The sequence below is a fragment of the Rhinopithecus bieti genome, unplaced genomic scaffold (genome assembly GCF_001698545.2).
Source record: "Rhinopithecus bieti isolate Rb0 unplaced genomic scaffold, ASM169854v2 scaffold_49953, whole genome shotgun sequence".
NCBI lineage: Eukaryota > Metazoa > Chordata > Mammalia > Primates > Cercopithecidae > Rhinopithecus > Rhinopithecus bieti.
The window spans coordinates 135,601-140,676 of NW_016819813.1; the positions used below are offsets into that span (position 1 = coordinate 135,601).

Sequence of the window (5,076 nt, forward strand, 5' to 3'; positions counted from 1 at the left end):
TTCTTGTGATAGTTTGCTAAGAATGATGGTTTCCAGCTGCATCCATGTCCCTACAAAGGACGCAAACTCATCCTTTTTTATGGCTGCATAGTATTCCATGGTGTATATGTGCCACATTTTCTTAATCCAGTCTGTCACAGATGGACATTTGGGTTGATTCCAAGTCTTTGCTATTGTGAATAGTGCTGCAATAAACATACGTGTGCATGTGTCTTTGTAGTAGAATAATTTATAATCCTTTGGGTATATGCCCAGTAGTGGGATGGCTGGGTCATATGGTACATCTAAGAACTGCCTTTTCTAATACAATGATTTTGAGGCAAGATGATTCGGGGAGACAAAAAGTGTGGGACTACCGTTTTGGGCTTCTAAATCAGTAACAAAATGCATATCAGATATTCAAAAAACTAAATTCTGAATGTATAAATTCAGGGGGTTTCTATTACCATATTAGTCCGTAGCTGTTAACACACCACAATAGAGACAATTAATACTGAGTATACAGTTACAGATAAATTGATCAAATTCATTCACTCAATAAATATTTATGGGGTACTTTCTATGTTTAAAAACATTTCTAATCACTAGGAATATTGTCAAAATATTAGCCCTGTAGAGTTTACAAAATAGCTAGTAGAATTTACAAAAATCTCTAGCCTTGTAGAATTTAAATTCTAATAGGGGAGACAGATAAAAAACCCAAAAGTAAATAGTATGTCAGATGGTGATACATGCTATGAAAAAGTAAAGCAGCCTAAGAAGGTTAGGGAATGATCCAGAGTGGATGGGGCAGGTATGCTGCTTGAGATATGGTGTCAAGGAAGGCCTCTCTGAAAAGGTGATTTGAGCAGAGACCTGAAGGAAGTGAACGAGTGAGGGAGTGGGCCTTGACGGTATCTGAGGAAGAGCAGATGAGGGAGCAGCAAGTGCCAAGATCCCGAGGCAGAATTGCTGGACATATTCAAGGAATAGCAAGGAAGTTAGTTTGGTAGGAGCAGGATGAGAAGGGAGAGAATGGCAGGAAATGAGGTTAGAGAGGTGGGAGCAGGGTGGCAGATCTTGTCAGGTTTACAGATTACAGTACATATTTTGGGCATTCAATCCCAGGGAGATGCCTTTAGAAGTAGAAAGTTGCATTTTTTTCCCTTCAATTTTTATTTTAAGTTCTGGGGTACATATACAGGATGTGGTTTGTTACATAGGTAAATATGTGCCATGGTGGTTTGCTGCACAGATCATCCCATTGCCCAGGTATTAAGCCCAGCATACATTAGCTATTTTTCCTGATGCTCTCCCTCCACCCCCTCAACAGGCTCCAGTGTGTGTTGTTCCCCTCCATGTGTCCATGTGTTCTCATCATTCATCTCCCACTTATAAGTGAAAATATGTGGTGTTTGGTTTTCTGCTCCTGCATTAGTTTGCTGAGGATAAAGGCTTCCAGCTCCATCCATGTCCTGCAAAGGATGTGATCTTGTTCGTTTTTTACAGCTGCATAATATTCCATGGTGGATACATGGAATATTACATTTTCTTTATCTAGTCTATCAGTCACTGATGGGCATTTGGGTTGATTCCATGCCTTTGCTATTGTGAATGGTGCTCCAATAAACATATGCATGCATGTATCTTTATAATAGAATAATTTTTATTCCTTTAGGTGTATACCCAGTAATGGGATTGCTGGGTCTAATGGTATTTCTGCTTCTAGATCTTTGAGGAATTGCCACACTGTCTTCCACAATGGTTGAACTAATTTACACTCCCACCAACAGTGTAAAAGCATTCCTATTTCTCCACATGCTCGCCAGCATCTGTTGTTTCTTGACTTTTTAATAATCACCATTCTGACTGGCATGAGATGGTATCCCATTGTGGTTTTGATTTGCATTTCTCTAATGATCAATGATGTTGAGCTGTTTTTCATATGTTCGTTGGCCACATGAATATCTTCTTTTGAGAAGTATCTGTTCATGTCCTTTGCCTACTTTCAGCGGGATTTTTTCTTGTAAATTTCTTTAAGATGTTTGTAAACTCTGGATGTTAGACCTTTGTCAGATGGATAGATTCCTAGAATGTTCTCCTATTCTGTAGATGAAGGTTGCATTTCTTAATTAAAATATCCTCAAACCAAACGGTGTTCCTTCTCTTATGTTCAGGTGTATAATGGCCCCTGCTTTTGCTAGAATGTCTTTCCTTAACAAGGGAGTGGGGCTTTCCAGCATAATTAGAAAAGCATGTGGAAAGAGTAAAGTTCCCCAGTCACAACTTAGTGGCTGGGAGAAGTATCTAGTGACTGACCATCCTAGGACCCCTCAGATAGTGACAGATCTGGAGGACAGTTATCCAGGACAGGAGAGTAAGACTGAGAAGGCTGTGCCAGTGTCCAGGAGACAGTTAACCTCCTGGCCCTCAATGGTCAAGCATACCCAGGGCTCTGTGAAGGTGATGGCATGAGCTGGTGCTTGTCCCGGGCACCCCTCCCAAGGAAATCTCAACTGCACAACCCCTACTATACCCCAATTCAGCAGGAATCAGTTAGAGTGGTCTTGGGCCAACCTCCCCAACAGCACTTGGGTTTTCCTGTTGAGAGCGGGGACTGAGACACGGGACTAGCTGGATTTCCTAGGCTGACTAAGAATCCCTAAGCCTACCTGGGAAGGTGACTGCTTCCAACTGTAAACACAGGGCTTGCAACTTAGCCCACTCCCGACCAATCAGATAGTAAAGAGAGCTCACTAAAATGCTAATTAGGCAAAAACCAGAGGTAAAGAAATAGCCAATCATCTATTGCCTGAGAGCACAGTGGGAGGGACAATGATCTGGATATAAACCTAGGCATTCAAGCCGGCAAGGGAACCCCCTTTGGTGTCCTTCCCTTTGTATGGGAGCTCTGTTTTCACTCTATTAAATCTTGCAACTGCCAGGAAAAAAAAAAAAATCCTCAAACCAAATTGACACAATACTGGCCTTAACCAACCCATTTATGCCCAGTGTTCCATTTTTTGATTGCCACGTAACAATGGAACACAATAAAACTTTTCTCTTCAAATTTTGTTCCTTAAATTTTCTAGGTAACACATATGAATTTCATGCAAAAATTCAAAAAATTGCAACCTCAGGCATAAATGGGTTACGAAGACTGATTTCTACTTTGAATTATTTTTCAAACTTAGATGGATCATTCTATAAGCATATTAATTCAATCTTGGGAAAAACGTGACTGGTAATATGGCAGAAACCCTAGTTGTAAAAGTATCTTAGAACAGCTTGACTATTTCTCAGGTTTTCCATCTTTCACGTCTCTAAAATGTTCAGTGCAAGTTTTTATAGTGAAGCAGGGCTGATATTTTTGTAAACTTATGGTATATTATTGATAAGTTTCAAATAACAAAATCTAGTCTATTAGCTAGCATATTTTCATTTACTTCAATTATTTATTCAAAAAACATTTACTTTGCATTTATTATATTCCAGAATTGTGTTAGGTCCTCAAAATACAAAGATATATAAAGGCTCTTTCCTCAAAACAGATTCATAAGTAAATAATTGCAAGATGATATGGCAAGTGCCTACTATATAGTAGTTGCTCATTAGATACTTGTTTAATGGATGAATGATGGTAGGACCGAGAATGAAATTATTATCTTTGTCTGAGGAAGTCAGGGAAGGGGGAAGGAATCACTTTTGACCATTAGCTCCATGGGAAAAGGGGGAAAGGGCATTATCTTGTTCACTCCAGCATCTAGCAGAGAATCCAGCAAATAATCAGTGCGCAGTAAAAATGTATGGAATGAATAAATGGGTGAGTGAACGAGGAGATGAGTCAGCAATGTCTGAGGGAGGAATAAAATTTGGGAAGCAGGTGCACATTGCTTGTAAAGGAAACAAAGTATACAGAAGGCATAGAGATGTAGAAATGTATTGTTCCTTTCCAGTAATAATTTTGGGTTTTCATTTAAAGTACTCTGCCACGTATACACTGGAGACGTAATTGTTGGTACACATGCTTCTTTTTGGTGTATTTCATATGAATCTATATGCATCTAAAAATTTTCTACAACACTATTGGTATATGTGTGCGTGTGTGTATATATATACACATATATATATATGTGCTGGATGAAATATCCATGTTTTTACCACAGAAACTTGTGTTGTCATAACTTATTTTAAATAGCATATTTACAAGCAAGAACAACTCTGAAATCAGAACACATAACATTGTCCTAATAATACAAAGATTAATTCACAGAGCACATTTGGTGGGAAAAAAATTACACATTTTGCCACATAGTTAAGTGTATTATCTTGTCCATTAGTTGTGCAGTTAAACCTTTATCAAGGTATAACAAGCCCTCAAAGTGATTTCAATTGTATGACAAAAGGGATGGAATAAAATTCATTTAAAACTGGTTCACACCAGCTCTCCTGCGTGTACTATTAACTGCTAAGATCAAGTCACAAAACATTATTTTGAGGAGAAAGGGTTTAGTGAACCCTAGAAATTGGGTTTGATTTATGCCAGAAAATCTGCCTTTTCACTGCTTGAGATTTCTATGGAAGAAAGCCACAGTCTTTTACCAAATGGTTTCTAAGGAAACCCCTTATAGCACAGCATTGGAAAACAATTTGGTTGTTAATGAGAAATGGTTCTCACGGTGGGAAAGTGTTGACTGAAAGAAAAGGCTTCTGGAGTTGGCGGTCAGTCTGTAAAAAGTGTTTACTGCTCTACAGGTACGTTTATGAAATTTCTAGATACAGCAAACATTTTTAGGTCCCATTTTCCAGTCATTCTCACTTGTAAATATATTTTTTAAAGAAGCTAGGGCAATAGAAAAGCTTTGTCTTAAAGTGTAGTTACTTGAACTTGCAAAAATATATTCAAACAAGTTGTCTTCCAGAATCTTTGCACTCCAGTGGGTTTTTCAGTCTGTTTTGGAATTGTAAATTCCAGAATTTATATGTTAGCATTGAAATATAAGTAAATTAATTTTGCATAAAATATTTCTAAAAATCCTAAAATACAGTAGGGTATTTATGTACTTTTAAAACATTTAAAAAATGTATTCTGAAATG

General features: G+C 37.9%; 1 long non-coding RNA gene across 3 annotated transcripts in view; it reads left to right on the plus strand.

The window, feature by feature from the left end:
* Positions 1–5,076, plus strand: part of LOC108519965 (uncharacterized) — a 64,045-nt gene that overhangs the window by 40,071 nt on the left and 18,898 nt on the right. The window contains exon 1 of one of the 3 annotated variants that reach the window (XR_001882785.1): positions 4,664–4,734. The exons of the other annotated variants lie outside the window; for them this stretch is intronic. This is a non-coding gene — a long non-coding RNA (uncharacterized LOC108519965). Of the gene's footprint in view, positions 1–4,663; positions 4,735–5,076 lie in introns of those variants that run through there. 3 annotated transcript variants of the gene reach the window in all.